General features: G+C 38.0%; 1 non-coding gene and 1 pseudogene across 1 annotated transcript; both read right to left on the bottom strand.

The window, feature by feature from the left end:
• Positions 1-22,241, bottom strand: part of LOC122678322 — an 87,988-nt pseudogene that overhangs the window by 7,586 nt on the left and 58,161 nt on the right.
• On the bottom strand, positions 11,511-11,582 carry LOC122678519. The gene has a single exon (XR_006336182.1). It is a non-coding gene; the product is annotated as a small nucleolar RNA SNORD36 (small nucleolar RNA).

Here is a 22,241-nt window from a genome sequence, read left to right as displayed (position 1 = left end):
GGATTAACAGGATTAAAGAAGAAAGTAGGACCTAAGTACTTTCCAATTTTAATATTTAAACAACAAAATAACCTGGTTAGGCAAATGTGACAGTGATTGAAATATGCAGCATTTATCTCAAGTGTCCATTCTATTCCAAGAGCTCCTATCTTGTAGCAAGTATTCTACACAAGCTGCTTTGTTTCTATAATCACCTGAGTGAAAGTGAAAGTCGCTCAGTTGTGTCCGACTCTTTGCGACCCCATGGACTACACAGTCCATGGAGTTCTCCAGGCCAGAATACTGGAGTGGGTAGCCTTTCCCTTCTCCAGGGGATCTTCCCAATCCAGGGATCTAACCCAGATCTGCTGCACTGCAGGTGGATTCTCTACCAGCTGAGCCACAAGGGAAGTCCAAGAATACTGGAGTGGGTAGCCTATCCCTTCTCCAGCAAAGCTTCCCGACCCAGGAATCGAACTGGGGTCTCCTGCATCGCAGGTGGATTCTTTACCGACTGAGCTATCAGGGAAGCCCACAGTCACCTGAAGTTCTGACCAAAGCATATAGAGGAAACGGGGGCTTCCTGAATCTCTGGTAGATTCAGTACAAGAAGCACGTTCAAGGAATTGCAGTGGAGTCCCCTAGCTGATACTTTCTCTGCTGGAAAGCTCTGAGACATCCACAGTGAGCAGACCTTAGATTTAAATGTGGATACAGACTAAACTTTGGCTAAATCATTTTCTGAAAATCAATCAAGATATGAATATTACAGACCAGAATTTTCTTTTATTATCATAGTTTTCTAAGATATTAAAAGATAATTAGAATAAAGGAAGGGCTCCTGCTTTTACTTACTCTGCCATAGCATTAATTAACACATTACATGTTTATATGTCTTGCATATAAGAAAATATGAAATACAAGTTTTCACCTTAGTGTTTGTAAAAATTTGGCCAAATGTCCGGCAAAGGCACCAGAAAAATCTGGAGAATTCATGGACACAGGCAGTTGAAGTGACATTAATTTTGCCAACTATTTCTATAAGCTGTGGTAACCTGAATAAGAAAGAAAGGAAAATTGGCAGGGGATACAAATAAATGACTGTTTCCTTGCCAATTTCTGAAACAATCCAAATCAAACAATCTCTTCCGCTTTTCACAGCCAGTAAAATTAGAACGCAAAGGAGTTGTTTGGGACCCCTTGAAAAAGTCTTAACTTTATATTCTGTAAACTTCTTACATTTTAATAGATTGTCATGAAATATATGGAACCTTAATGGCAGAGTTCTAAGTGTGGTGTTAATAAGACTTAAGTCAATGGAGGTGATACTTCATACAAAAGCTTGGCTCACATGGCACCATATATTTTAGCCTCAAAAATGAGAAGTCTGGATGTCGTTTACAATCCACTGCCACTTTTAGATACTAAGGGAGCAGACAGGTCTTTCTGCAGTAATACAGACACAGATAAGCACAGATAAGCAACTACATGTCTACAGGTATAAATCTTCTCTCCTGAAGACAGTTACCACAGATGACGCCAAGTTATGTTTTGTTATTTTTAAAAAAATATTTCGCTATACTTTGTCCCTCAGTTCCCAGGCTAAATATCGTGAGCTATCTTCCATTCGAGTAGCTGAGATGTACCAAATGAACATGGAGGTGGTAACTTACAGCTGACTGACAGCCCTCCCAGCCGGTTGTACCCTCGTGTTCCAGCTGGTAGCCATAAAGCTGTAGTGGCAATGCCAGCTGCTCACGACTTCCAATAATAGTAGATACATCTTGAAGAGGTGACACAGGCCGAGGGAACCCACTGTAAACACAGAGACATGAAATAAGTCATGCAGAAAATGGTGGTTTGGAAAGTTAACTCTCTGATCAGAAGAAAAGTAAGGTTCTGCCTCCTAATATCTATTTAGCATATTTTAGACTTCAAATACAAAACTAAAATACATTAAATCACTTTCAGAAAAAAATGAAATGTAGTTGATCCCTGCACAATCAGTATATATAGTCAGACCTTTGTGTCAGAGATTGCTCCACACCCACAAATTCAACCAACCATGGCCCAGGCAGTACTACAATATTAACTACAGAAAACTATCCATATATAAGTGGATGTGTACACCTCAAACTCCTGTTGTCTAAGGGTCAGCTGTAAATTTCTCTTGCATGTGAACAAATTTAACAAATCTCAAAAAATTAAGATTTTATGAGACTAAATAGCTAGTAAACGAATACTGAAATGAAAGAGTTTGCCAGTAAAAAGCAAAACTTTATTTATTTTAAAATTTGCTCCAAAATAAGATCTCAGTTAAAATATGGATTTGAATTTAATCCACCAGACTGCTTATGTCAATAAATAGTAACTACAATAAGATATTTCCTTCATGGAGTAAGAAACTAATAGGTTGAGAGCAGGGAAAAATTGTTTAATATCGGAGAATAACCTAAAATACACTAAAGCTTGAGCTGAACAGGATTCTTAAGTATTTAATCTCCAATATTAAATGCTTTATTTAGCAAGTTTTCCATAGTTTGATAACCATTAAATTAATATAAAGTGTTAAAAGCAGTGACCAGTAAGATAAAGCCATATAAAATAATAATAAAAAATTATTATAAATATTATAACCAGGGTTTCAAATACAAACTTTAAAAGTTTTGGGGGAAAACTGGAAAAATGACTTTAAAGATTGTGTAAATAAATAATGAATATACATTAGTATATTTTCAAATTTGAACATATCAATAAATTTAAGATCCTACTGATTAGATTAGATTATTAGATTCCAGGTCTTAGCTGGCTCTTAAGTGAAGAATGCTACCAACAGCTCAACTGTTGAAGAGAAATTCCTAGTGGCCCAACAGCTCCTGCATAGAGGTTAACACCCTAAAAAGACACAATGAAGGATGCAGCATTTTCTCAAAGCATATGAATGGCTTAATGATAATCATTAAACTTAAGAAAACATGACATAAATTTTAAAATGCTGAAAGACAAAATTAAGGTGGTATTATCTTCCTATGCTTCCTAAAGTACTTAACAATATCTTAAGGACAGGTAAAGTTTGTCCCTTGTTAGTTAAAGTCTCTACTTGCTATCATAATACACAAATAAATGAATTTAGGTAAAATGGTATCCCACACTCTCTGAGCTTTCTGCATGAATCATCATTATCTCAACCTAGGAATCAAACAGATTTGGACAGTGAGGGATAGTTGTACCTCATATTTCTATATCATGTCGAAGCACATCTGATCATTTCAAATAGGATTATATCATTTTGGTCACAATTTGTGATACTATGATGGAATGCATATTATTCCTTAAGAGATATGACAAATTACTGAAAAACAGCGGAAGAGTTAAGAGTCAAATAGATAATGTTAAGATTTATTATAGGAAAAGTGAGGTCCAAAGATTTAAAGCGAGGTCCAAAAGAAGTAAAACAAGAAATAAGCAATTACTTGGATAACTCAGGGGTTCCCTGGGGGCTCAGATGGTAAAGAATCCGCCTGCAATGCAGGAGACTGGAGTTTGATTCCTGGGTTGAGAAGATTCCCTGGAGAAGGGAATGGCTATGCACTCCAGTATTCTTGCCTGAAGAATTCCATGGGCAGAGGAATCTGGTGGGCTACAGTCCATGGGGTCGCAAAGAGTCGGATATGACTGAGCAACTAATACACCATGGATAACTCAGTTGTAAAAGATAAGTAGTCGGAACGGTAAGTTTGAGGTTTAGGAACCTACCCTATCCATTCTCAATTTTCCAAGTAAAACTGGCATTCTTACAGTATATACCATTTTTATGCGATGCTTCACGCATTGTTGGATATACTGCTTCATATCCCAGAGATTACAGGTGGCCCAGTTTACTTTATATGGAAACTGTAACACTAAAAACACTTGCGTTTATACTCCTGTTTATTAGAAGCCCAGAAGAGATATGAATAATTTCACAAATCTGAAAATCTCATACATACTAATAGCTTGTCTATAGCCATTTATCCTGGCGGTTGGGTGCTTTGGGGCTACCACGTGCCATGGATCAAAGGTCACTTACTGGTTAGCTGGACTCTGAGCTAAGAAAATAATGGCTTTTGCTATCAATTTCATTTATTCCTGAAAATAAATTATATTCTTTTTTCTGGGGAAAAAAAAAAACTGTGCTGCATATGCTTATATCCGTATCAAGGACACAGCAGGAAATAGCAATTACACTTTCTTTCCCCTACTGAAAGTAACACAAAACAGCTGAGGAAGAAAAAAAATACAAAGAAAATGAAAAGCTTCACAAACTAGCCCTGGTAACTATTAATTCAGCTCTGATAATAAAAGAAAACACTTCTGACTTACCACACTGAAAAAAAAAAAAAGGCCACAAAAAGGCTCTAGATTAAGAATGGAGAGGAAGAATAAATATTGTAAAATAACACCATGAGGCTTATCCATAAATGATGAAGCCAGGTAGCTCCCCTTACGTATCATACAATCTCTGACCATGCAGTTCCACACATATAACACATTTTAGTAATTATGCTGTCATACAGTGACTTGTGGAGAAGGAAATGGCAACTCACTCCAGTAATCTTGCCCAGCAAGTCCCATGGATGGAAGAGCCTGGTGGGCTACAGTCCTCGGGGTTGCAAAGAGTTGGCCATGATTTAGCAACTAAAACAAAGTGACTTTTACAATTTTAATCAAAAACAATTCTGTGGGAAGCTAAGCTGTCAATGTTCTACAACTCCCTTCCATATATATATATATATATGTTAAAATACTTTATGTTAAGAGTCTGATAAAGATTCTTAAAATCTGGGGGTAGAAAGGGCAACAGTGTCGTTTCAGAGGCTGATATCTGATCCTGGTCCTGTCATTTGACAGCTGTGGTAAGTTAAACAGTTTCCACACCAAAAAAACAAAATATAATTCAAAGAGTTCTAAGAATGAAATAATAGATATTATTTATAAAGTATGGTACATAATGTGTACATAATACACATGAAAGAAATGTTAGTTTTTCTCCTAGACGCTGAGACTTTTAGTACAAAAATTAGTTTCGTTGTATCGACTTTTCTTTTTAGGAAGAACAGAAAACTCATTTTAAAGAAAAAATTTCATTTTAAAGAGTGAGGGCATGAAGGAATGCAGTGAAATAAAGTTAAAACATTTTGACATTGTGTAAACAAGAAACCTTTGAAGGCTCATATTTTAAGTTATCTCTGCATTCTGGGGACTGAAGCTGATACTTTATCTAGAGTATTTAAGTATTCAGAAGAGGTTTGGAAGAGGCAGGGTTGGGAACAGTGTCAGAGTAGGTGCCACAAAGGTGCTATTTTAGCTAACAAAGTCAGATCGTGCCCTTTCTCCTTAGCTTCAGTCAAGCAAAACTTCCTCAAATCTCTCTTGGCTCCAGACCAATAGAATCTTTAACGGGTAATTAATTAGCATGTTCAGCAAAGTGGTACTTTCTATCTTTGTTTCCCCAACATTCTTTCAAGATGCCTTAAAACACACCTTTAAAATTTCTATTAACTGTATAAATAAAGGAAGCATTTACCCTGAGAAGTTTTTCAATCTTGTTCAGCAATGTGGGTATTAGGTGAGGCTGTAAATTTCCAAGTTCTGTAGTCCAGGCAGCATAGGCTGGTAAAAATACTTGATGTGTGGCACTCACTAACCACTCTTTCTGAGGGATCACCCAAGGCTGACAGCAACAGTTCAAAACCCTGCCAAAAGGAAAGAGACACAACACAGATTTAAAACAAAACAGAAGCCTCAAACACACAACAAAATGTAATAAACATCCATTCCAATACATTTAGAAGACATTTTAAGCAAGAAATAAGCCATTCATAAGCCTGCCTTCCTCAATTTCTTTAAAGAAAAATGTCATGTATCCTTTGAGGGAAACCAGAGAGAAAATGGCAAGCTTGTTGCCAATTTCCTGCCACAAAGCTGTGGCAGATACTATAAATGAATCATGCACTTTCTCCTTGAAATTGCAGAATTGAAACCAGGCAGCCAACTTTAACTTGCTCAAGTTGACCCATTTGCCATCCCTACCATAGATTATGGGGTATCTGAATCAGCGGTTTGGGATATTACACCATTTGGAATTTTATAATGGAATAGATGGGATTTATTCTGAAAAGCATACCTGCTGATATTTGTCTGGGTCATCAATGTATCCCATAATGATACCAAGGCTTTTGATCACAGCTTCTCTTACTAAATCTGCCTTATCTTCCATTAACATTTGTTGCAACATTGAAAGAACCAAGGAGCTACGGATCTCTTTCTGAAATAAACAAGAACATGTTTTACTATTTATTTATACTAGCAGCAGAAAAGAATAGAAAAAAATGACAGATAGCCATGTATTCACAATCCAGATTAAATATATATTAACACGTTGCTATGTTTGCTTCAAGTCCTCATTTCTGAAACACAGAAGACATTATAGACACAGCTGAAGTGCATGCCTCTCTTCCACCCTCCCCCTTCCCCTAATTCTCCTCTCTAAAGATAACAATTACCCTGAACTTGGTATTAATCATCTCCCAGCGTATTTTTGTATTTTTACTACGTATGTGCCAATCCCTGAAACCTTCACAGTGTGCTTTTGGCAAATCAACAGTCACCACTCTGCCATAAACAGACTCTTCTGTGTAAAATGACTATTCTTTCTATCACTACGGAACTCAGAAAAGCACTGATAGTCATAACAACAGGAGGGATTACAAAAATCACTCTGGTAATCAAAACATTTGCCTGGGGTAGGAGTATGGAAACTAAAATCCTGGTGTTGCTATTTTTTTTGAAGAACTGAGGGGGAAAAAAAACAGAATGATAAAATGTGAGAGTAAACTTTAAAAGTGCTTACAAAACTGCATGGCTATTTTCAGATGCTACTGTTAAATATAATGTCAACTACTATTGCGTCTTAAGTTTCATACAACTTTTACCCCATGGATTCAGCCTAATTAATGTCTGAGGTTGGAAAAAAGTGTCATTGTTCTCATATTCTTGCTATTCCTTCCCTTTTTTGTACCATTATTGTAACTTGATCAATTTATAAAATTCTTTAAAACCTCAACTTGTTTAGGTCACCTTTACATTTAACAGTTACAATAAAAGGAAATGACCATTTCTATAAATCTCTAGTCAGTGTGATTTGGTATGCAGAGCAAGGTCTGAAAGACATTTTTAAATATCTAGTTTTTGTTTTGATTTTTAAAAACAAAATATATGTAATCATAGAAAAGTTTGGTCACATTTAGGGTGGTGAACATACCTTTTGGTACAGCCTTGTTTATTTATCTTTTAGGTTAAATACTGCTTCCCAACATTTCTTTAAAAGTGTATTAAAAGGGCTTTTGGGTTGATATCTACACAGGCAATAGGACAGAGGTAAGTAAACCTCAGCTGGGTATTTGCTTTGCAGCAATCAAGGCTGAGGTCAACTGTGGCAGTTCCCATATGCTAAGGAAACCCACAGGACAAGTTAGGAGGCTTCACGCCATCTGAGCTATGACTACACTGAGGTTTTATTGCTACCAGTTACAGTGGGGTAATGAGGCAAGTGGAGATTCACGCAGGAAACATTAAGTCCATTATTAATGCTGCTTAGCATTTTAGTACTAGAAGCAGCGTGGAACAGTTTCTTCCTTCTTTGAGAGCATGTCATGTTCAGCTCTCTCTTGGAACAATAAATAATAGGATGCTCAGACTCACTCATGGATATCTACCTATACAATTTATCACAATCATATAATTTTCTCTGAAAAGATAGGAAAACACTAAAACGAAAAAAAGTTTATGCCCAGTTCCTGGTGGAAGTATGGGAAAATAAGAACTTTGATGCACTGCTAATAGGAGTTCAATCTATGATGTCTTGGTTGGGGGCGATTTAACACTGTCAAAATAAAAAATGCACATGTCAAAAGAAGCAAGACACAGAGGTTTTAACAATATGTGAGAACTTAAAATGCATGGATTCCCACACAAGAGATAAATAGATCATTGTACAGTGTGATTAATTCCGAGTAAGAAAAATTTTAAAGATACAAAAATGTAAGCTTGCATATGCATGAATTTTTATTTTCTTAAGTATTCATTAAAAACCATTAACCACAGATGTCTGTCTTTGGAGAGAATGACTAGGGCCAGGGAAGTCTTTAATTTTCATCTGTCTGAAAATTTATTTTCAACAACAACAACATTTCTGGGAGTGGAGATTATGAATTATTCTTGACTTATTCTTTGCATTTTTCTGTATAAAAAGAAAAGATAAATTTTATTTTTTAAAAAGACAGTTGTCTGACTCTTGGGTCTCTCAGTCTTCACTCACCCTCACACTAAAGAATGCGAGGGAATGGCAAATGTAACATGAACAGCTCATGTACTGCTGCACAGTTCCAATTTTTGTTCTCCTTTTAAAGAGCAGTCTTATGGAAATGACCCTTCAAGGCAGGCATCAGCAAACTGGGCCAAAAAGTCTCTGCTGCAACTCCTCAACTTGGCTGTTGCAGTATGGAAGCAGACACAGACAAGTCACAGAAATGGTGTGGCTGCATGCCAATAAAACTTTATTTATAAAAACAGGCTGTGGATTCCATTTGGTCTCCAGACTGTACTTTGCCAAGCTCTGCTTTAACTTACCGTTGTTCAAAGGAAAATGACTCTTGATGTCACCTCTGGCTTCCATCCCCTGTAAGCCCTGGACCCGTCAAGAGACACCTCAGGAGCACAGCGGGCCAGCGTGCTCAGTCTTCTTCCTGGCAGGAACCCCGTGGTCATTTAGAAACTAACAAGCACCTCAAACAGCTTTTGTTTGGGCGGGGAATATCTCCTGACATTTATCATATCAGAAATTAAACACAAGAAATTTCAAATTATTAACTCATGAAAAACAATCCACTTCTTAAAGGTTAACATGACTGATGAAATTACAACTTTAATGGAAATAACTATAGCCAAAAAAACTAGTGAGAGGAATAGTGTTGCTTTATATTGTGTTGCAAATCTCAGTGACAGTGACGTCTGACTTAAAAGAAGACAGGTAGGATCGTCTTATCTGCTCTGCCTTCAACTGTATGTTGCTTGGGTGGGAGTGCATAAGAAAACCTGGCCTCACAGAAACACGTAACTGAGAAAGGGAGAAGTATCTTCACAGCCTCTTCTGATAAGAAAAGACGCTGTCAAGCTCTGAATGGTGAATACAAGTTTTCCAAAATTCTTGTTCTCATTAGAAGTTCTAATTTTATCATTGGCAATGAAAACTGTCTACTTGTTTTCCCTGAAGCAAGGCTCCATGTCACTTATCTTCATGAAAATGTCTGTCACATACCAAGTTTGAATAATCACAGCTTCTTTTTCAGTGACCTGTCAAGCAAAACTGGTGTCCCACGAGAAAAGCAGCTGGTTCAGCTCACAACTCAGACTATCTGAGTGCTTGCTTTCTGCAACAGCCATCATAGTTCAGAATGCAGCAAAAGGGCTTAATATCGGTATCTTCCAGCTGATTATGCAGAATATTAAAAAAGAGGCATACTTAGGGTCAAAATTTAGTAGAATTAATAATTTCTCTGATTCACCAAGTTTATTTTTCAGTGAAGCTGACCTTCTGTGAGTGCCCTGTAGTGAAGAATATGATCATTATCTGTCTATCTGGGGGTCACTGCTTTGATCAGCGCTAATGCACTGCCACTGTTGCCCATTAAAAATTTTGCTTGTACCAACACTGTAACTGTCAACACAGAGAAAAAGACAAAAAATGTTTTAATATTATTATGAAAATAATTTTCATCTCATGGACCTCTTTGAAAGGATCAAGGAACTCCCCAGGGTCCTCCGACCAAACTTTGAGAATTCCTGATGAGGTTTAATATATTTATATTCATGTAAAATCGGTGGCTAATGTTCCCCTGTCTGCAATGTCACATGGTATCAATGTGAGCTTTCTTTATTCAGCTCAACTTCTTCCTTTGTTACGACAGAATGTGGATTAAAACGTATAATAAGACACCTGAAAAAAAAGGTTTCTCTATTGCTAAAAAAAGAAGGAAAAGTTTTTTATTTTTTTTAAGAAAAATTACAATTCTTACAGGAAGGTAAGGTGCCGGCGCTCCACAAGATTCTGCCACAAGCAATCTTCTTTCTAGGTATTTGTGATTACTCTAGAGTAAAAAATAAATAAATCAAACATAAACAACATACCCTCCCTTCCTCCAAAACAGAATTAATTTTCACCACAAATCCTGTTAGGAATGCAATAAGGCTTCTTTCTTTCCACTTCTGAGGATACCTATACCTGGATCAGGATTAAGGGACTCAGGGAGAGCCTAAAAAATGAGATCACAGGGGCTATCTGTTGAAGAGAAAGAGGATAAAGCAAAGATGAAAATATGGCAAGGTGTCTAGATTGTAGGCTTGCCCAAGACCGCTTTCCTTAGGATTTCAGGAGCAACCTTTTCCTTCCCTAGGAACATTATTATATTTTCAAATTTGGAAAATCCAGCTTCTAGATATTTACTGATATGGCCTACAATATGCACCAGGAATGATCCTTCATTCCTCTTTTTACCTCAAGGATTAAGTTGCAAATCATCAGTGATTTAACCAGAGCTCCTGACTGGTGTTATGACTTTGTTTCTAAAGTAAGCGATGTCAATTCATTCCTGCTTGTGTATGTAAGATCATGGGGTTTTACTATTATGTAATGACTACACTGAATCATAACAAAAAAAGGACAAAAACAAAAAAAAATGGCACATACTGGGTTTTGTTCCCATATGTCTTCTTCATAGAATATAAATCTTTCTTTGACTGGAAAAGAAGTATATCTGTTCTCATATTCCCTCTTGAAAAGGTGACATAATTCATTAAAGTACTGGATGCCTAAAATTAAGAAAAGAAATTATGCAGCAATCTACTGGGCAACAAACGAAGCAGGCGGTTGACAGATCGCTGATGTCCATGCTTATTCGGGTTACAGAAGAAACAGGTGGCAGGGGAGCTGTTGGTAACTGAGATCTCCGAGTTAGACTCAACCCAGAAACAGTAACCTCAAGACAAAATGGTTTGAATGTCATAATATGCTACACATAAACTCACACGTTTCTTTAGTCTAGCAGGATGTCTCAAAATTAAAGGTACATACAACAATCAACTGTATTCCTACATACTTTCAATGAACAACCAGAAAAATACAGAAAATTCTATTTACACAACAGCATTAAAAAGAATAAAATACTCAGGAATAAACTTTAAATGTATGTACATCATATTCTGAAGACTATAAAACATTACTGAAAGAAAATTTAAGAGACCTAAATAAACGGAGAAGTGAAGTGAAGTGAAAGTCGCTCAGTTGCGTCCAACTCTTTGCGACCCCATGGGCTATACAGTTCATGGAATTCTCCAGGCCAGAATACTGGAGTGGGTAGCCTTTCCTTTGTTCAGGGGGTCTTCCCAACCCAGGGATCACTCCCAGGTCTCCCACATTGCAGGGGGATTCTTTACCAGCGGAGTAAAAAGCTCGGATTTTACTCTTCACAGTGATTCCAGGTGAAGAAATTCATGCATCATTGCCAAAGTAAATGGAAAGACATCTTAAATTCATGGATTGAAAGGTTCACTATTGGAATGGCAACATTCTCCAGATTGATCTACAGATTCAAGGCAATCCTTACAATTTCAGCTGGCTTCTTTGCAGAAATTGACATGTTGATCTTAAAATTTACACAGAAATTAAAGGGACTCAGAATAGCCAAAACAACCTTAAAATACAAGAACCAATTTAAGAGGTTGGGGCTTCTTTTGTGGGTGATAAAACTGTTCTAAAATTGACGGTAGTGATGGCTGTGTACCTCTGTGACTACTAAAAACCACTGAATTGTAGACTTTAAGTAGGTGAGTTATATGCTATCTGAATTACAATCTCAATAAAGCTTAAAAGAAGATGGAAAAACAATTTTAAAAGACATGTACATATCTAGAACTGTAGAGAACTATAAATTCAAAGTTGTGTATATTGTTTCCAACTTGAGTTTCAGTGATTAGAGTCTCACCCTAAATTAGTGTGCATTACAATCTACAGGTAACATAGGGGCTGTCAGAGAAAATATGAATATATATAATGTTCCCTTTCAAATAATGTCTCTAGATTACTAAATTAGCAGATGACTCTACTAAATTTTAAAGAAAAAAGTGAATATCTGAAGAAAGTGGTAAAAGAATTCTCAAAGACCATATACTTTAGCTGTATTCCAGAGAGTAATATTTTTTCTTAAGCAACAAGTGACAGAGCAGGTATAAATAAGGCCATGAAATCTGTCTTCATAAGTAAGAAATTCATCTTTTTAAGATGGAACAATGAGTTACTTAATGACCTAAATGTCAAGTGTACAAAGTCAAAGATCCTGAATTCTAAAGAAGACAGGAGTATTCAATATAAAACCCAAAGTGTTGTTAGTAAATAGTGAGTTTAATTATAAATATACCGACTGCTTACATCAAAGGTTTACACTTTATATTCTGTATATATTTCTAATATATATAAGTATACAGTATATACAGATACTATGTCTATTATTTACCCCCTTACTTATACATACACAGAACCTCTTGCTTTCCCTGAACTCATTCATTTTTTATATTTTTTTTTGTATTTTGTATCTCACTTGATTCAGAATAAAGCAAAACATCCCAGACGTTTCTTAAGCACTGTTAAACCACCGGGCTGGGCAACAGAAATAGTAGCATAATTTATATCCCACACATTTCCTAATAGCATTTTTAAAAGATAACATGAGCATTTACAATAACCTAGAATACAACAGCTAGAGAAAACCCAATACAGCTATTGACCTGTTCCCAACACTGTGGTAAAAGACCCACCCAACACATGTGGGTCCAACGTGACGTGCAAATGCCACACAGTCCGTCAGTACCATTTGCCTGAAAGACAGAATTAATGCATGTAGACTAGCATTTGCATTAGGAAGCACAACTAGGACTAAGGGTTAAAAAGTCAGCTCTAATTATCATGGAGTACAACTATTTTGTACAATCAAATTTGACTTTTGACTTTTCCCAGTGGATAGGCTGCCCCAAGGGAGTGAGTTTCTTAAGACTAGTCCTTCTAGCAATGGCAACACCATTTGAGAGATGTTGTGAAGAGATTCTCTACTGCTGTAAAGCTGAATCTCCTAAATTAACTTCCCATATATATAACACATTCTGAGATTATGTTTAATGCTTCCATTTCTAATTAATTTGTTTCTAGTCACTAAATCAATCTTTGATTACTTTCCCAGCATTCCTATAATTCAGTTTCCCAGGTGGCACAGTGGTAAAGAATCCACCTGCCAATGCAGCAGACCCAAATGACACGGGTTCAATCCCTGGGCTGGGAACGTCCCCTGGAGGAGGAAATGGAAACCCAGTCCAATATTCTTGCCTGGAAAATTCCATGGACAGAGGAGCCTGGCACGCTACATACAGTCCATGGGGTTGCAAAGAGTCAGACATGACTGAGCAGACAGATTTCTGTAATTAAAAACTATGACACCGTATTAGAAAAATGATACTTAAGTGAGAATTTTTGGTACGGAACCCAAGATAACTGTGGTAGGCAGCTTCTGACGTGACTCCTAATGAGGTCTGTCTCCCGATAGTCATGCCTGTGTGTAATCCCATCTTGGTGAGTGTAGACTGGACCCAATGATTTGCTTCTAATGAACAGAATAATGGCCAAAGTGATGGGATGTCACTTATGAGATCAGGCTACAAAGGCCTGTGACATCCATCTCGTGAGACAGTCTTTTCTGCCTTCTCGGCTGGCATGCTCTGAAGACACCACCACGTTGAATGGTTTCATGTGGAGAGAAACTGAAGGCAACTTCTGGCTCTAAGTCAGTGAAGGAGGACCAAGGCCTGCAGTCCAAAGATCCATGAGAAACTGAATCCCACCAATGACCAACCACGTGAATGAGCTCAGACGCAAATCCTTCCCCCATGGACCTTCAGGTGACCACAGCCACAGACACCTTGACCACAGCTTTATAAGAGACCCAGATGAACTGACTCACATAAATCGTAATGCAAGTGTTACTTTAAACCACTTTCTTTTGGGGTAATTTGTTATAAAACAATATATAAATAATTAATATGATAGTTTCATTTGGTGATAGATTTATAATTCAAAATTTTGAAAAAGATTTTTCACTTTTCAGAATGAAGGTACATTTAAAATGACTCTGAAAGTCAGAAAAAAAAGTTTCTTTTTTTTACTTCTGATTATCTATGACTTCAAAACCAGTAAAACTTGATGGAAAAAAACAGCAGGTTTTCCATAGATGTTTCAAAGCAGCCAACTTTAAGGAAAACCAAAACAGAATGTTTAATTCATATCAACTATAAAAGCAATTACTCATTGCTGTTTCTTAAAATATGTCGATTTAACTGCAAATTGAAGAGTGACTTTATGTTTCTATTTAGTCTATCCAAGTCAGCTACAACTGTTATCTCAGGCTGAGGAGAGCAATGACAGACAATAAGTATATGGGCACTAGGAAAATGTTGAGCCAATATGTCTTCACTGTATACGGCAGCTTCCTTTCACCATAACCTTGTAATTTTTATCTACATGATTTCCCTTTATACTTATGTCATTGTCCTCTCTGATGGCTTCTCAACTTTTCTTTTTCTATTTTCTCCTACTTTAGGAAGGCAAATAAAGTGAATAAAAGAAAGATGGAAAAAGAAATTCCCAGGCTTTAAGATAAGACATTTAGCTTCCCACTACAAATTTCTTCATTTCTGATCATTTCTACCCCTACTAGTCTGTTAAAATAATGAGAAATCATATACATAGGTTTCAGAAATATTTGATAATTATAATAAATGACCTGTTGAAATTTAAGCATTTTCAACAAATGTAAGACGTATACACTTGTATAAGACCTTCATGCGAAATAACTTTAAATCGTGGGTCACCATCACTATGTGAAACATGTACATATTTGTTCAAAAAATGTTAAGCCCCTCAAAATAAACTTCTTAGTCAACAAAATGAAGAGTCATAATTGTAAAAAGTAGGTCAGTTTTGAAATATACTTGAAAAACAGAAAAGATCAGATGGCTACAGATTATTAATAGCATTGGAAACAGACTCCTGTGATAGTAAAAATACTATTTCTACTTGTGGGAAATCATAAATACTGTTCCTACTTGTGAACTTACTTGACTGGCATTTGACACAATGGGCTTCCCTTGTGGCTCAGCTGGTGAAGAATCCTCCTGCAATGCAGGAGACCTGGGTTTGATCCTTGGGTTGGGAAGATCCCCTGGAGAAGGGAAAGGCTACCTATTCCAGTATTCTGGCCTGGAGAAATTCCATGGGCTATAGTTCCAATACTTTGGCCACCTGATGGAAAGAACTGACTCACTGGCAAAGACCCTGATGCTGGGAAAAGATTGAAGGCGGGAGGAGAAGGGGACGACAGAGGATGAGATGGTTGGATGGCATCACTGACTCGACAGACATGAGTTTGAGTAAACCCTGGGAGTTGGTGCAGTCCATGGGGTCACACACAGCAGGACAAGACTGAGCAACTGAACTGACACAATAGGTGAAAATATGGTGTTAGTTATGGCTGCTAGCAAAGAATTACCAAAAACACAATATAGCTGACCATAAACTTGGACAGTCCTTGTGTCCTCCTGGACACAAGGAAGCTTGTGATTCAGTAAGTAAAGAAAAGTAATAACTGATTATATGTCAAACTTATGCTAATTTAAAAATTTTGCTTTTTTTTTAGTCATATCAAATATAGTTAACAGTTTAGCTTATTCAAATAAATAACTTTATTTCTGAAAACTGGAAGATCAACTGCGAACATGCGTGTTTAAATCCTGATGTATCTTGACCTGAAGTCACGCTGATAGGTACTTTTAGCCAGCAGGTGGCAGCTGTTTAGCTTTACATGCGGAGTCTGTAAAAAAAAGGCTATGTAAATTGAGCGATTTTTGCCTTGCATTCTAAAAATGACAATGTAATAAGTAGTATGTAATTATTAATTAAGTTTTCAAGATAGCAAATAGCATTTTCAAGGAGAAGATAAAATATTAATTTTCCTATATAGCACCATCAAATTGTCCTCAGAAAATTTTCAGTTTGCAAAGAATGGAACCTGATTGAATTTCCCTTACTTCTATTCAGCTAGCATGTAGATTAATCTTGACTGGATCCTGAAAAAAACATGTCTCTCTGCTTGCTCAGGTATATTTTCATAAGGGTAGGAAAGAGATACGTGTTCACAGAATTTAAAAGTCTACAAGACTTTTTATTCTCATGGTGGAGAGAGATTCCTTGTGTTTTAAATTTGGGGCTTGATTTGTCTTATGGTTCACTTTATGATTTTCCAACATTCTCAGAAGAGACAAAAACTTTAACAGTCAGTAAAACAAGAACTAAAATGATATCAAGTTACCTAATCTTAATGTACAATTCTATTGTTTTGTGAACATATAAGCAAAAATTATCTGCTTATTAAGATAGAAAATTACAATGTGGAAACATTTCAACAGCTTAGTCTTGTCCAGCTGGTGCTTAGTCTGCTTACCCTCCACTAGGATATTCTGTTCACATTCACACTTGCACAGCTTCTCCTAGTATTTAAAAGTCTACTTTCTGGGGAGATATCTATCATGATTGCCTGAGCAAAAATCCCATTCCCCTTCCTTGCAGAAGTCTCTTGGCTATGTGTCTTGTCCCCCTGCCCCCACCACTCTCATGCCCCTCACCACCCCCAAGTACAACTCATTTCTCCACTCAGGCATCCTTGATTGTGGGCGTTTTGAATCAGGACTAAGCAAAACACTGTATCCCTCTAGCCATACCGAAGCTGCTTTACAGACAGCTTGGTGATGCAGATATTCCTATGTTAAATATTTTATTTCTGGTAAAGCATAACTATTAAGAGGCCATGCTGTATCTAGTTCATCTGTGGGGGGGGGGCGGGAAGGGAAATATTTAGGAGTTCTTGGAAATCAAATGTGAAAGAGAAAAGCAAAAACTTAATGGAATAATTAGCAGTCCAAAGATAACTAACACAAAAGTGCAGAAGTTCAATGTAAGTAGTTGGAATGACAAGAAGGCAAACACTGTAGGGCACTGTGAACAAGGTCAGTGTTTCCTTTATTAAAAGAGACCTTAGACAGAAAAGATGGCATGAAGATTAAAAAGGTAATTATGATGCCAAATTAAAACAATGAGCAAGTCAACATTATACTTATTTCCCAAAGAAGTAGTCAGATTCCACAACTGCTCATCATCTGGCCTCTTGATCAAATTGAAAAGTATGTGGAGAAGCTGGTCTCCCTCCTTAGGCTCAGAATGCAGGCAGGCTGTACACAATATGAGGGGGATCAACTCCTAAAGAAACACGAAGGTGGAAAAAGTCAAAGTAAAAATGCATTGCAGAATATTCTTTACCCCCCAAAGTATTCATAAATGGAAGTTTTAAATGAAATAAACCTCAACACAGAGAGGAGCTTATTTTTATTTTGTAAGGCTGATAATTCAAGAGAAAAACATAAACATAGTTATGGAGTGATTGTGCAGAAGGTGCACATCACAATGCAATAAAGTAACTTATGATTGAACTCACCTTGTTTTCTCATCCAATACTTCCCAAGGGTCTATTACCTTTTACACTAAGTAACATTTTATCTTACTATAAGCTGATATAGTAGTTTAAGTTTTGAAAGTGCTTTTACATAAAAACTTGCAGAAGTTAACTATATTTTAAAATCTAAAATGAAAAACAGAAAATAAAGATAACCCTTCATACTTCCATAAGCACAGTAGGATCAGAAATAATTAATAATTTTATACCCTTAGCATCTAACCTAGTGGCTAATTAAAAAGACCATCTTCACAGGTATTGAAAGCTGTCCATAAAAGCATCTGCAGAGGGGGAGGAGCCAAGATGGCGGAGGAGTAGGACGGGGAGACCACTTTCTCTCCTACAAATTCATCAAAAGAATAACTGAATGCAGAGCAAACCTCACAAAACAACTTCTGATCGCTAGCTGAGGTCATCAGGCGCCCAGAAAAGCAGACCATTGTCTTCGAAAGGAGGTAGGACAAAATATAAAAGATAAAAAGTGAGACAAAAGAGCTAAGGACGGAGACCCGTCCCGGGAAGGGAGTCTTAGGCGGCCTTGCTTGGGCTAGGGTCCGGGCCTGAGTGCCCTGAGGACAATCGGAGGGAGCTTCTGTGAGGGGCCAACTTGAACTGTGGGAGACCAAAAGAGAGAAAATTAACCGGCGGGAACACACTGCCGGCCGTTCGCAGAACAAAGGGACGGAGAAAGTCCCAAGAAGAGGTCGCAGGCTGCGGACCCGCCCAGCCCCGCCGGAGGCAGGAGGCAGGGGGGAGGGGAAGGTCGCGGCGAGACACAGGGCGCAGGCACCCGACCGGCACCGGCGGGGACTGGGGCTGGGGACGCGGAGGGCGGAAGGCGCGCGCACCCGACTGGCGCCAGCGGAAACTGAGACTGGGTCCGCGGAAGGGAGTGAGTGCGCCACACCTGGGGATAGTGCGCCCATCAAGCCCCTCGCTGCCTGGACCGCTCTGACGGGGAAGGCACAGAGAGCAGGCGCAGCTTTTCCTTCCGCGCTTTTGTGTAACACCCGAGGGCTGGAACCTAGCGCAGCGCGGGGAGCGCTCCATATAGAACAGCCGGGAGCCTGAGCAGCGCAGACGGAGAAAGCAGCGTCAGCCCCTCCCGGCAGCGCCAGCCCGCCCCCGCAGGGCCAGCCCCTCCCCGCAGCGTCAGCCCCTCCCCGCAGCGTCAGCCCCTCCCAGCAGCGCAACGGAACTAGCTACCTGAATAAGAGTCCACCTCCGCCCGCCTGTGTCAGGGCTGAAATGAGGCTCTGAAGAGACCGGCAAACAGAAGCCAAATAAACAAAGGGAACCGCTTCAGAAGGGACCGGTGCAACAGATTAAAATCCCTGTAGAAAACACCGACTTCACCGGAAGGGCCCTGTAGATATCGAGAAGTGTAAGCTGGAACGAGGAGCTATCTGAAACTGAGCCGAACCCACACTGACCGCAGCAGCTCCAGAGAAACTCCTAGATATATTTTTACTTTTTTTTTTCTAAGTAAGGAAAAAAAAAAAATTTTTTTTTCTTTTTATATTTTTTCTTTTTTATTTTTTCTCTTTTATTTTCCTTTAAAATTCCCTATTACTCCCCCATTACTCCTTAACTTTCATTTACATAGATTTTTATGATTTTTTTAATTAGGGGAAAAAAAAATTTTTTTTTTCTTTCTTTTTTTTTGTTTTTTTTTCTTTTTTTTCTTGTTCTTTTTTTTCTTTTTTCTTCTTTTTTTTCCTTTCCGTTTTCTCTTTCATTTTCTATTTTTCTTTTTCTCTTATTTCTTTTAAAGTCCTCTAGTACTCCTCTACTACTCTTCATTTTCATTTTCACTACACTATAACCTTACCAAAAAAAAAAAAAAGAGAAGCCCTATCTTTAAACCGAAGATTATTCTCTCCCAATCTTGACTCTCTGTTTTCTACCTCAGAACACCTCTATTTTCTCCTTTCCCCTTCTCTTCCCAATCCAATTCTGTGAATCCTTGTAGGTGTCTGAGATACGGAGAACACTCTGGGAACAGACAGCTGTGTAGATCTGTCTCTCTCCTCTTGAGTCCCCCTTTTTCTCCTCCTGCTCATCTCTATCTCCCTCCTCCCTTTTCTCCTGTTCATGTAACTCTGTGAACCTCTCTGGGTGTCCCTAACAGGGGAGAATCTTTTCGCCATTAACCTAGAAGTTTTATTATCAGTGCTGTATAGTTGGAGAAGTCCTGAGACTACAGGAAGAATAAAACTGAAATCCAGAGGCAGGAAACTTAAGCCCAAAACCTGAGAACACCAGAAAACTCCTGACTACATGGAACTTTAAGCAATAAGTGACAGTCCAAAAGCCTCCATACCTACACTGAAACCAACCACCACCCAAGAGCCAGTAAGTTTTAGAGCAAGACATACCACGCAAATTCTCCAGCAACACAGGAACATAGCCCCGAATGTCAACATACAGGCTGCCCAAGGTGACACCTAACACATAGACCCATCTCAAAACTCATTACTGGGCACTCCATTGCTCTCCAAAAAGAAGAAATCAAGTTCCACGCACCAGTACACTGACGCAAGCTTCCCTAACCGGGAAACCTTGACAAGCCAATCGTCTAACCCCACCCACTGGGTAAATCCTCCACAATAAAAAGGAACCACAGACCTCCAGAATACAGAAAGTCCACTCCAGACACAGCAATCTAAACAAGATGAAAAGGCAAAGAAATACCCAACAGGTAAAGGAACATGAAAAATGCCCACCAAGTCAAAAGAGGAGGAGATAGGGAATCTACTTGAAAAAGAATTTAGAATAATGATAATAAAAATGATCCAAAATCTTGAAAACAAAATGGAATTACAGATAAATAGCCTGGAGACAAAGATTGAAAAGATACAAGAATTGTTTAATAAAGACCTAGAAGAAATAAAAAAGTCAATTAAAAATGAACAATGCAATGAATGAGATCAAAAACACTTTGGAGGGAACCAAGAGTAGAATAACGGAGGCAGAAGATAGGATAAGTGAGGTAGAAGATAAAATGGTGGAAATAAATGAAGCAGAGAGGAAAAAAGAAAAAAGGATCAAAAGAAATGAGGACAACCTCAGGGACCTCTGGGACACTGTGAAACGCCCCAACATTCGAATCATAGGAGTTCCAGAAGAAGAAGACAAAAAGAAAGGCCATGAGAAAATACTCGAGGAGATAATAGCTGAAAACTTCCCTAAAATGGGGAAGGAAATAGCCACTCAAGTCCAAGAAACCCAGAGAGTCCCAAACAGGATAAACCCAAGGCAAAACACCCCAAGACACATATTAATCAAGCTAACAAAGATCAAACACAAAGAACAAATATTAAAAGCAGCAAGGGAAAAACAACAAATAACACACAAAGGGATTCCCATAAGGATAACAGCTGACCTATCAATAGAAACCCTCCAGGCCAGAAGGGAATGGCAGGACGTCCTGAAAGTAATGAAAGAGAATAACCTACAACCTAGATTACTGTATCCAGCAAGGATCTCATTCAGATATGAAGGAGAACTCAAAAGCTTTACAGATAAGCAAAAGCTGAGAGAATTCAGCACCACCAAACCAGCTCTTCAACAAATGCTAAAGGATCTTCTCTAGACAGGAAATGCAGAAAGGTTGTATAAACGTGAACCCAAAACAACAAAGTAAATGGCAACGGGACCACACCTATCAATAATTACCTTAAATGTAAATGGGTTGAATGCCCCAACCAAAAGACAAAGATTGGCTGAATGGATACAAAAACAAGACCCCCATATATGCTGTCTACAAGAGACCCACCTCAAAACAAGAGACACATACAGACTGAAAGTGAAGGGCTTGAAAAAAATATTTCATGCCAATGGAGACCAAAAGAAAGCAGGAGTCGCAATACTCATATCAGATAAAATAGACTTTCAAATAAAAGCTGTGAAAAGAGACAAAGAAGGACACTACATAATGATCAAAGGATCAATCCAAGAAGAAGATATAACAATTATAAATATATATGCACCCAACATAGGAGCACCGCAATATGTACGGCAAACACTAATGAGTATGAAAGAGGAAATTAATAGTAACACAATAATAGTGGGAGACTTTAATACCCCACTCACAACTATGGATAGATCAACTAAACAGAAAATTAACAAGGAAACACAAACTTTAAATGACACAATGGACCAGCTAGACCTAATTGATATCTATAGGACATTTCACCCCAAAACAAGCAACTTCACCTTTTTCTCAAGTGCACACGGAACCTTCTCCAGAATAGATCACATCCTGGGCCATAAATCTAGTCTTGGAAAATTCAAAAAAATTGAAATCATTCCAGTCATCTTTTCTGACCACAGTGCAGTAAGATTAGATCTCAATTACAGGAAAAAAATTGTTAAAAATTCAAACACCTGGAGGCTAAATAACACGCTTCTGAATAACCAACAAATCATAGAAGAAGTCAAAAAAGAAATCAAAATATGTATAGAAATGAATGAAAATGAAAACACAACAACCCAAAACCTATGGGACACTGTAAAAGCAGTGCTAAGGGGAAGGTTCATAGCATTACAGGCCTACAT

The sequence above is a fragment of the Cervus elaphus genome, chromosome 20 (genome assembly GCF_910594005.1).
Source record: "Cervus elaphus chromosome 20, mCerEla1.1, whole genome shotgun sequence".
NCBI classification, from domain to species: Eukaryota; Metazoa; Chordata; class Mammalia; order Artiodactyla; family Cervidae; genus Cervus; species Cervus elaphus.
Note: the sequence above shows the minus strand (reverse complement) of the source record. Positions and strands in the feature narration are given on the sequence as shown.